The sequence below is a fragment of the Phocoena phocoena genome, chromosome 20, assembly GCF_963924675.1.
Source record: "Phocoena phocoena chromosome 20, mPhoPho1.1, whole genome shotgun sequence".
Taxonomy (NCBI): Eukaryota; Metazoa; Chordata; class Mammalia; order Artiodactyla; family Phocoenidae; genus Phocoena; species Phocoena phocoena.
Window position 1 is genome coordinate 45,232,535 of NC_089238.1, and position 11,936 is coordinate 45,244,470.

Here is an 11,936-nt window from a genome sequence, read left to right on the forward strand (position 1 = left end):
TTAATCTAATTTTTATTTTATATTGGAGTAGAGTTGATCTACAATGTTGTGTTAGCTTCAGGTGTAGAGCAAAGTGATTCAGTTATACATATACATATATCCATTCTTTTTCAGATTCTTTTCCCGTATAGATTATTACAGAGTAGTAAATAGAGTCCCTGTGCTATACAGTAGGTCCTTGTAGATGATCTATTTTTTTTTGAACATCTTTATTGGAGTATAATTGCTTTACAATGGTGTGTTAGTTTCTGCTTTATAACAAAGTGAATCAGTTATACATATACATATGTCCCCATATCTCTTCCCTCTTGCATCTCCCTCCCTCCCACCCTCCCTATCCCACCCCTCTAGGTGGTCACAAAGCCCCGAGCTGATCTCCCTGTGCTATGCGGCTGCTTCCCACTAGCTATCTATTTTACGTTTGGTAGTGTATATATGTCCATGCCACTGTCTCACTCTGTCCCAGCTTACCCTTCCCCCTCCCCGTATCCTCAAGTCCATTCTCTAGTAGGTCTGCATCTTTATCCCCATCTTGCCCCTAGGTTCTTCTGACCTTTTTTTTTTTTTCCATATATATGTGTTAGCATATGGTATTTGTTTTTCTCTTTCTGACTTACTTCACTCTGTATGACAGTCTCTAGGTCCATCCACCTCACTACAAATAACTCAGTTTTGTTCCTTTTTATGGCTGAGTAATATTCCATTGTATATATGTGCCACATCTTCTTTATCCATTCATCTGTGGATGGACACTTAGGTTGCTTCCATGTCCTGGCTATTGTAAATAGAGCTGCAATGAACATTTTGGTACTTGACTCTTTTTGAATTATGGTTTTCTCAGGGTATATGCCCAGTAGTGGGATTGCTGGGTCATATGGTAGTTCTATTTGTAGTTTTTTAAGGAACCTCCATACTGTTCTCCATAGTGGCTGTACCAATTCACATTCCCACCAGCAGTGCAAGAGTGTTCCCTTTTCTCCACACCCTCTCCAGCATTTATTGTTTCTAGATTTTTTGATGATGGCCATTCTGACCAGTGTGAGATGATACCTCATTGTAGTTTTGATTTGCATTTCTCTAATGATTAATGATGTTAAGCATTCTTTCATGTGTTTTTTGGCAATCTGTATATCTTCTTTGGAGAAATGTCTCTTTAGGTCTTCTGCCCATTTTTCGATTGGGTTGTTTGTTTTTTTGTTATTGAGCTGCATGAGCTGCTTGTATGTTTTGGAGATTAATCCTTTGTCAGTTGCTTCATTTGCAAATATTTTCTCCCATTCTGAGGGTTGTCTTTTCATCTTGTTTATGGTTTCCTTTGTTGTGCAAAAGCTTTGAAGTTTCATTAGGTCCCATTTGTTTATTTTTGTTTTTATTTCCATTTCTCTAGGAGGTGGGTCAAAAAGGATCTTGCTGTGATTTATGTCATAGAGTATTCTGCCTATGTTTTCCTCTAAGAGTTTGATGGTGTCTGGCCTTACAGTTAGTTCTTTAATCCATTTTGAGTTTATTTTTGTGTATGGTGTTAGGGAGTGTTCTAATCTCATACTTTTACACGTACCTGTCCAGTTTTCCCAGCACCACTTATTGAAGAGGCTGTCCTTTCTCCACTGTACATTCCTCCCTCCTTTATCAAAGATAAGGTGACCATATGTGCGTGGGTTTATCTCTGGGCTTTCTATCCTGTTCCATTGATCTATATTTCTGTTTTTGTGCCAGTACCATACTGTCTCGATTACTGTAACTTTGTAGTATAGTCTGAAGTCAGGGAGCCTGATTCCTCCAGCTCCGTTTTTTTTCCTCAAGATTGCTTTGGCTATTCGGCATCTTTTGTGCTTCCATACAAATTGTGAAATTTTTTGTTCTAGTTCTGTGGAAAATGCCAGTGGTAGTTTGAAAAAAATATGGAACACTTCATGAATTTGCGTGTCATCCTTGTGAAGGGGTCATGCTAATCTTCTTTGTATCGTTCCAATTTTAGTATATGTGCTGCTGAAGCGAGTACCAGCTTACTTTTTTTTTTTTTTTTTACAACTTTATTTATTTATTTATGGCTATGTTGGGTCTTCGTTTCTGTGTGAGGGCTTTCTCTAGTTGTGGCAAGCGAGGGCCACTCTTCATCGCGGTGCACGGGCCTCTCACTGTCGCAGCCTCTCTTGTTGCAGTGCACAGGCTCCAGATGTGCAGGCTCAGTAATTGTGGCTCACGGGCCCAGTTTCTCCGTGGCATGTGGGATCTTCCCAAACCAGGGCTCGAACCTGTGTCCCCTGCATTGGCAGGCAGATTCTCAACCACTGCGCCACCAGGGAAGCCCCCAGCTTACTTTTTAAATTCAACTTTATAGACTTGAGATTTAACCACGTAGCTCAAGTTCATTCATCTTCACTGATGTTTAATATCATGGTTTTATATTTTCCATCTCTGTCAAGCTGTGCTCTTCAATGGGAGAGGCCACAGCAGTGAGAGGCCCTCATACCGAAAAAAATATATATATATATTGGCAAATCCAGTTTTGGGTGCGGGTGTGGGGAAATGGGCGTTCTTGTGCTCTGTTGTGACCATAAATTGATGATGAACTTTCTGGGTGGCAGTTTGCTAGCAGTGTATGTAATAAAGTTTTAAATATGCTACCCCTTAGACTCAGAAATTCCACATCTACTAGAAATTTACTCTCGGGTAATAATAAAATTGTATTCAGAAATATACTTATGAGAGTATTTCTTGTAGCCTAATATACAGTTTATATTAATGATAAATTAGAAATGACCTAAATATGCATCAATAGGTGGATATATAATCAATATCCATCAATAGGTGATTAGATAAATTATTATAACTGCTGTGGAATACTGTACAGTCACTTAGAACAATATTGGGAATCACTGTTAATGTGAAAAAGACATGCCCATACCTTGTTGACTGACAAGTAAGTTATGGTTGAGCATACATAGTATGATACCTGTTTTGGGCCAGATTCTAACAGAAGCAGAGCCTGAGATGGGGATTCTTGTGCAAGTGATTAATTGAGTGTGCTTAGGAGATACAGGACCAGGGAAAAAGCTAGGCAAAGATGTGGTCTTAGCTGGGAATTAATTTCATATTGATCCCATGAGAATTATGGAGCTTGAATACATCTACTACAATATTTTCTATAAAATTGAATTTATGGTCATGTAATATGCATATGAGCTTATATGCATGGAAAGATTTCTACAAAGGTGTTTACCAAATATTGTTTTCTCCTGTTTTCCATGGGCTTTCCAATAATTTTTACATTGCTTTGGTATACTTTTTTAAAAAATTATTCCATAGGTCTTTTATTTGTATCTAACTTATCAAATTTTTTTTTAGTTCGTCTAACCACTTTTTTATAATGGTGATGATATATATTTTTTTATTTTTTTAAAGTTATTCATTTTTTATACAGCAGGTTCTTATTAGTTATCTATTTTATACATATTAGTGTGTACATGTCAATCCCAATCTCCCAATTCATCTAACTATCATTAACCCCCACCCCTGCTTTCCCCCTTTCTTGTCCATATGTTTGTTTTCTACATCTGTGTCTCTGATTCTGCCTTGCAAACCAGTTCATCTGTACCATTTTTCTAGATTCCACATATATGTGTTAATGTACAATATTTGTTTTTCTCTTTCTGACTTACATCACTCTGTATGACGGTCTCTAGGTCCATCCACATCTCTACAGATGACCAGATTTTGTTCCTTTTTATGGCTGAGTAATATTCCATTGTGTATATGTACCACATCTTCTTTATCCATTCATCTGTCAATGGGCATTTAGGTTGCTTCCGTGACCTGGCTATTGTAAATAGTGCAGCAATGAACATTGGGATGCATGTGTCTTTTTGAATTATGGCTTTCTCTGGGTATATGCCCAGCAGTGGGATTGCTGGATCATATGGTAATTCTATTTTTAGTTTTTTAAGGAACCTCCATACTGTTCTCCACAGTGGCTGTATCAATTTACATTCCCTGTTGTACTTTTTTATAGAATTTGAATTTTCTGTGTTTACATATTCTTTTATAAGGATGTTTGTAAACTTTTGCTTTTTATTGATTTTAAGCTCACATACAGTAAAATTTACTCTTTTTTGAATGTATAGGTCTATGAGCCTGGACAATCGCATAGTTATGTAACCACCACTACTGCAATCAAGACTCTATCATTTCAATAAAACTCTCTGCTGCCCATTTGTAGTTAAATCCTCCCTTAACCCTTGACCTTGGAAATCACTGATATGGGAAACAATGTTATGGAATTAATGTGGGAAAGCTTCAGATACAATATAAATGACATCACTAGTGAAGCCACATAGGGGGAAAAATTGAAAACCATTAAGTTGTGACTATTCCAAGTGTAAACTGAAGGCTCTCCAGTATCCTAGTGTTATTTGGTCAACCTTCTCCTTTTTCTATTTTTTCTCCCCCTCAATATTCCTAAAGGACCACTAACTGGTAGCCAGGGCTCCCCTGCAGCCAAGATCCTGAGCCTCCAACAACATGAATAGATGCCCTCAACCCCATCCTTGGAAGCCAAGTACCACAGCCTCTCTATGGAAGATCTGTCCAGCCAGAAGCCCCCCAGAAAAGACCTTCTGTCTGTATCCAGAGCAATAAATTGGGCTGAAGAATTCTGCCTAGAGTCTAAGTCCCCTTTGTATTTTTCCTACTAGTTGAATTTGAACTGAATTACAGAGTTTACAGTCCAGCCTCATCAGGGCCTGATAATTATCTGTCTAGGAAAAGTGGAACTGGAAGTGTTTGCAGAGCCCCAAGAGATGTTAAGGCCCTCAGTGACTGAGTTGAAGCAGTGAGAACGGAGATAAAAGCCAGGGTCATACTGCAAAGGTGGCCAGAAAGCCGCCTAGGTTGCTGTGAGATCTCAGATATGTCTCCTTTTTCTAGGATTCCGTTTCCTCGTTGAAATAACGGAGTGATTTTTTTTTTTTCCTTAAACAGGGCCGACTTTTGTTTTGTTTTTAATTTATTTTGCCGTGCTGGGTCTTAGTTGCAGCATGCAAGATCTAGTTCCCGGGCCCCCTGCTTTGGGAGTATGGAGTCTTAACCGCTGGACCACCAGGGAGGTCCTTGGTGTGATCTTTATTTTATTTTTAAAATTATTTATTTATTTTTGGCTGTGTTCGGTCTTCGTTGCTCCGTGCAGGCTTTCTCTAGTTGCGGCGAGCAGGGGCTACTCTTCGTTGCAGTGCACGGGCTTCTCACTGTGGTGGCTTCTCTTGTTGCTGAGCATGGGCTCTAGGCGCGCGAGCTTCAGTAGTTGTGGTTCGCGGGCTCAAGAGCTCAAGATCATTAGTTGTGGCGCGGTGGTTTAGTTGCTCTGCGGCATGCCGGATCTTCCCGGACTAGGGCTCGAACTGGTGTCCCCTGCATTGGCAGGCGGATTCTTAACCACTACGTGCCACCAGGGAAGTCCCTGGAGTGATCTTTAAATGAAGAAGGCATATCTCGGAACATTTTGTTGTCAGCCAAGAGCACTGGGACAGAATAAACATTGTCGATTTTGAAGTAGTCTGGATGCTAATTATGTGTCATGGGAAATTAAGAATATCTAAAGATTAATTTCTAGAGCGGTACCATCCAGAAGGCTGAATAAATGTACAGGTGATTCATATAAATGAGCTTGTGTGTATCTACAGTTACAGCTGTTTCCCATTACAAAGAGTTATAAACAGTACTGCCTTGATCCAGCTGTTCTTTATCGTGACTGGGCCTTTTTAATAGCCTCCTAACTGCTTTCCTGCCCAGCTTAAATCCATTCTTCATACTGCAGTTGCAACTTGATTGACCTACAGCGAAATCTGACCCGATCCAATGAGCAACAGCCAGCTTGACTGCAGTCAAATAAGAGAATCCCCAAATGCTAGCGCTCATCGAGGCTGGCCTTTGGCTTCCTCCGCCCCATACAAAATGCTGAAAGGTAGTGCCACCGTAGGCCACCGGGAAAAAAAAGCAGCGTGCTCTTCGTAGGAGTTGGTCCGGGTGAAAGGGAGAGAAGCCCCCAGAGAAGCGCGGGCGTCCTAGAGGAGCTGAAGCGCAGGCTCCGCAAAGCGCGCCAGCTGGTGAAGTACGTCCGGAGCGCCGCTGCCCACCGTCGGAGGTGAGTGTGGGGTGAACAGGCGTTCCTGTTCCGCACTCCGGGCGCGGAGCGCCACAGATTCCCCCAGGCCACGGGGAGGCGGGCCCGGGAGGGGGTCGGGCGGTGGCGCAGGGCCGCATCGAGCGAGGAGGTCTGCGGGCAGTCCAGCCCTGCCCGGACTCCCTCAGCCCCCCGCCGCGGCCGCTTTGGGAGTGGGGTGGGGATGTGGACAGCCTTGGAAGGGGTGGCCCCGGTAAGTGACACGCTACGGTTTAGAAAGTGACCGTATCGAGCGCCTACTAAGTGCAGTGTTGTTCCAGGTTCCGGGGACGCAACTGTGATTGAGACGGACGCGGGGACTTTTCAGCCTCATGGGAAAGTCGATATTAATCAAGTCTGATCATAACCGCTGCTCCCGCTCGTAATAACCCCATTGTTTGGGGGCAGAAGACGATGTTTTTAACGTTCATGAGCCCTGTGTGGCCTGGCATCTTGCTTTTGTTTACGTGTATTTTTTTGCTCTATTGTTTCACGCGGGAGAGAGCATTACTTAGTGGTTATGAATACAGATCTTGTGGCCTAAAATAATTAATTAAACTTTCTAAGGCTCATTTCTTTGTTTTGGTCAAATGAGGACAACAGTATTACGTATCTCCTAGTACATAGTAAGGTGCCCGAGTTCTGAGGCTGGCACATTGCAGGCCTTCAGTAAATGTCAGCTGTCGTTATTCGCAGCTAATACAGGTTTGCAGGTTTAAAGGAAAGGTATTGACTGAGTTGGGCTCACTCTTGTTTCTCTTTGCTTCTTCTCTCAGCCCCAGCCCTTCATTGAGAGGGAGCCCCGGTGATGGCTATCAGGCCCCTGAAAGCCTGGCACAAGGTGAGCATGGGATCCCTCAGATGTGTCTTCAAGAGATCTGATTTGAAGGACATGGAGGATGAGAGGGGTGATTCTGACACAGTCCCAGAGCCAAAGCAGTAGGAAGACCCCTGTTCACACGTCCCTCATCCAACCCCCCTCCTACCCCAGTGAGACCGGATGATGGTGAGAGGCTAAGGAGCAGGGACCCCAGGGCCCAGGAAGTGATGGCTGGAGGTAGCTGGAGAGAATGTTCTGGGAAGCAAAAGGACAGCCTCCTGCATTCTGAGGATTTCTGCTCAGCCAGAGGATCTCCAAGTTCAATAGTTTCCCCCACGGAGGGATCACAAGGTTCTTGGGAAGTGGGGGCAGAGGGACAGCAGGAGGAAGGCAAGAAAAGGGGGGCCTGTGCTGAAACCGCACAACTCAGATGGGACTTGAATCCAGCCGAAACCCAGACTGGGACTTGAACTCCCTGTTTTTTTTTTTTTGCGGTACACAGGCCTCTCACCGCTGTGGCTTCGCCCGTTGCGGAGCACAGGCTCCGGACGCGCAGGCTCAGCGGCCATGGCTCACGGGCCCAGCCACTCCGCGGCACGTGGGATCCTCCCGTACCGGGGTACGAACCCGTGTCCCCTGCATCGGCAGGCGGACTCTCAACCACTGCGCCACCAGGGAAGCCCGAACTCCCTGTTTTTTAATTGAGATCACACACCTGGTCTCAGGATTTCATGACACTCAGGTTCTTTATGTCTCCTCGAAGAAAGCATTCAGTGAGAGACAAAGTGATAGGTAAGAAGTGGATTTTTTTGTAGAGATACACATTCAGTTAATGTAAGTTCCTGTGCCCAATGCACAGTGAGGCTAAACAAACTGAAACGTTGAAGTTTGGAGCAGAGAAAGGTTTATTGCAAGGCCATGCAAGGAGACGAGGTGGCTCATGCCCTAAAAGCCCCAAACTCCCCAAAGGGTTTCAGCAAAGCACTTTTAAAAGCCGGGTGAGGGAGGGGGGTGCAGGGTGTGTGGTCAGCTTGTGCACAGTTCTCTGGCTGATGGTGTAGCAGGATGGGGTCACAGGGCTAACATTATCAGTCCTGAGGCTCCAGGAGGCCTGGGGTGGGGGAGCGGTTACATCTGCAAAACAACTCAGGAAATGTGCATCAAATGCTACTCTCTAAGTACTTCAGAGAGGAGCTAAAGCAGAGGATACGGGGAAGGCCTGTCCCAGGAAGGCCCCATGGAGTCCTGCTGGGTTACAGTTCCATAGACAGAAAGTGGTCCATCTCAAAGGGCGAGAGTGGCCCTAGGAGAAACACACTCCACAGAGACAGTGTGGGCCATCTCAGAAAGTGAGAGGCCCTGGGTTTCCCTGGTGGTGCAGAGGTTAAGAATCCGCCTGCCAATGCGGGGACACAGGTTCGAGCCCTGGTCCAGGAAGATCCCACATGCCACAGAGCAGCTAAGCCCATGCGCCACAACTACTAAGCCAGTGCTCCAGAGCCCGCGAACCACAACTACTGAGCCCACGCACCTAGAGCCCGTGCTCCACAACAAGAGAGGCCACTGCAATGAGAAGCCTGTGCACCACAACGAAGAGTAGCCCCTGCTCGCCGCAACTAGAAAAAGCCCGCAGGCAGCAATGAAGACCCAACGCAGCCAAAAATAAATAAATAAAATAAAAAGGATCTGCCTGCCAATGCAGGGGACACGGGTTCAATCCCTGGCCTGGGAAGATCCCACACGCTGCGGAGCAACTAAGCCCCTGTGCCACAACTACTGAGCCTGCGCTCCAGAGCCCGTGAGCCACAAGTACTGAAACCTGTGCACCTAGAGCCTGTGCTCCACAACAAGAGAAGCCACCGCAATGAGAAGCCCGCGCACCACAACGAAGAGTAGCCCTCACTCGCCACATCTAGAGAAAGCCTGTGCACAGCAGTGAAGACCCAACACAGCCAAACATAAAAACAAATAAATAAATTTATTCAAAAAAAAAAGTGTCTCTAATCTTCTGACATTTGTTGCCTGTGGAGCTTAGGGTCAGGATCTTGGGCTTAAGTTTGCTGTTGTGTGGTGATCCATTTAAGTGTTTTAACCCACAGAGTTGAGGTCAGGTTGGCATTTTCTATAGATCATTCTATGTGCCGGACAGAAGGTGGACTTGGAGGATGAGTCTGGAGTTAGGGACTGTTGCAGTGCTCCACAGGACAGTTGCTGAGGAACTGAAAAATTATATGGTGAGTAGTGATGGAGAGTAGGAGTCAGATCCAAGAAATACTTAGGAGATAAAATTGGCAGGATCTGATTACTGATTGTTTGTCAGAACTGAGCGGTGAGTAGGGAAATGGTCAAGAGGGATTCTCAGGTTTCTAGCATAGGAGACCACGCTGAAAGTGTTGGTACTAACTCACTGAGACAAGGGATCAAAATCAGAACCAACATCATGTTTGAGCATTTGTTTCTCACCATTTGTTTCTCACGTACTGAGCAGTTGGTATGAATTTGGAGGAGAAAAGGAGCCAGTTTAGGAAGGGAGATGAGTTCAAAACTGGATTGTGGCTCATATAAATGAGGAACATAACTGGGATGAAGGTTGTATCAGCTTAAAAGAAAAAAAGCACAACATAAGAGCTGTGAGTTGAGTTTATTCAGTGTTTTACTAAGGACTGTAGCCCAGGAGACAGCCTCTCAGCTCTGAGAAACTGTTCTGAAGAGATAAGGAAGGAGCCAGGATGTATATGAATATTTGCCATGGGGGAGAAAAAAAAAACATGTCAAACATCAAAAGATTACTCCTAAACACAAAGGCATCTTGAGTTAATGATTTTAGTGCTTTGCATGGGAAGATTCAAGAATTTGGGGTCATTGAAAAATTTCCTTAGATATGTATCTTAACTAACTAGGGGTTGTATCCAGAGCACAGAACGATTCCTGTTTTTCTCCATCCTGAATTCTTCTCCATCCTGAATTCCTCTCAGGCGCATTGTGGGTGGAAGACTGCAGTGGCTAATGGCTTGATCCTTGTAAAACTGGAATGGCAGGCAACAATATTTTTTTTCTTTAGTCATCAGGGCATCTGAGTTAGCCATGTGGTGATGCCAGAACCTCATGAGACCTGGGAGTGAGGAGATGGAAGGGTCATCACCGCACAGGGAAGGCACCAAAGAGACCAGGGGATCAGATCATGGCACTGTATGGGAAGGGAGAGTTGGGCTGCTGGCAGGTTTGTCTGGCAGAGGACAGATTATGTGAGGGGCATAAAGAGAGATGGCCCGAGGAGCTACCTAGCAGCCATTAGAATCAGGAAGCATCTTCTCCTAGGAAGACCATCTGGAGTTGAGTAGGCTGTTCAGAGGGAAATCTGCTGGAGGGGCTCAAGCAGAGGCTTCACAGTACCCCCCCCCCTTTTTTTTTTTTGTGGTACGCGGGCCTCTCACTGTTGTGGCCTCTCCCGTTGCGGAGCACAGGCTCCGGACGCGCAGGCTCAGCAGCCATGGCTCACGGGCCCAGCCGCTCCGCGGCATGTGGGATCCTCCCGGACCGGGGCACGAACCCGCGTCCCCTGCATCGGCAGGCGGACTCTCAACCACTGTGCCACCAGGGAAGCCCAGGATATATTTTTTAAATAGACCTTTATTGGAGTATAATTGCTTCACAATACTGTGTTAGTTTCTTGTGTTAGTTGTAAGAATGGATATTTCTGATAAACCCTGAGGCTGTGAGCCACGTGGCAGAGCAGTTTTCCTGGGTTCCCTTACCCAGCTGCTCTCTGCCCGGGCGCCCCCTTCCCGATAAAGTCTTTTGCTTTGTCAGCAAAAAAAAAAAAAGATATTTCTGGGTCTCTCCTTCAAGCATTCATTCTTCTGACTTTCTTAGTAAGCATTCAAAAGCATAGGGCTTAGGACTGAAAACCTAATAAGATTTTCTTTTCTCTACTTCTGTGCTGTTATCATGGTAGTCACTAGCTACCTGTGCTTATTAAATCAAACTCTTAAGCACTTGAAGTGGGGCTGATTCAGATTGAGAGATGCTGTAAGTACCAGAGTTTGAAGACCTAGTATAAAAAAATGTAATTGAGGGGACTTACCTTGCAGTTCAGTGGTTAAGACTCTGCGGTTCCACTGCAGGGGGCGTGGGTTCCATCCCTGGTCAGGGAACTAAAATCCTACATGCCACGCGGCACGGCCAAAAAAAAAAAAAAAAAGTAAATAAAAAAATGTAAATGACCTCATTAATAATCTTTATGTTGATTTCATGTTGAAATAAAATTTTGGATATATTGGTTTAAATAAAATATATTATTTAAATATATTAAATATATTACATAAAATGTATTATTAAAATTAATGTTGCCATTTTCTTTTTACTTTTTTAATGTGGCCACCAGAAACTTTAAATTACATATGTAGCTTGCATTTATGGCTCACATTATATTTCTTTGGACATTTCTCTTCTACTGCAGAGCATATCCTTAAGCCCCCTTACTTAGCCATCCGTGCATAAATGTTGGTGCATGTGGAAAGTCTAGAACACAGAGTTTATGGCCGACCTGAAGAGTTCTGTCCTAGGGAACTTACTGCATGGGAACAGAAAATGAGAGAGCAGTCATGTTGTATGAAAGGAGAGAAGGTTAGCAGTCCCCTTGACAAGGATGGAAGAGGCCCTCGGACCTGACAACATGTATTCAGAAAATGAGAGAGCAGTCAAATGGGAGTGTGGAGCAGGGGCCCCACCGCGGTGCCTTTGCCATCGTGACAGAGTTCCGTAATGGGCTCTGTTTTAGAAATACTAACTCAAAATAGTATGTAATTTGATTGGACTGAGGAGAAAATGAAGGCATAAACCCCTATTCCATTGTCATTATAGTGCAATTAATAACTTTGGAGGCCTACACAAGTTTGGAGACAGGGTGATGTAGGGATGGAAAGGATTGTGAGAAATGTCCTGGTACCGCTGACAGAG

The 11,936-nt window shown here is 44.4% G+C and overlaps 1 non-coding gene and 1 pseudogene across 1 annotated transcript; one reads left to right on the forward strand and one right to left on the reverse strand.

The window, feature by feature from the left end:
- Positions 1-1,895: 1,895 nt before the first annotated feature.
- Positions 1,896-2,002, reverse strand: LOC136141586 (U6 spliceosomal RNA). Its single transcript, XR_010657759.1, has one exon. It is a non-coding gene; the product is annotated as a U6 spliceosomal RNA (small nuclear RNA).
- A 9,579-nt stretch (positions 2,003-11,581) lies between these two features.
- On the forward strand, positions 11,582-11,660 carry LOC136141574 (U6atac minor spliceosomal RNA; annotated as a pseudogene).
- The last annotated feature ends 276 nt before the right edge of the window (positions 11,661-11,936 follow it).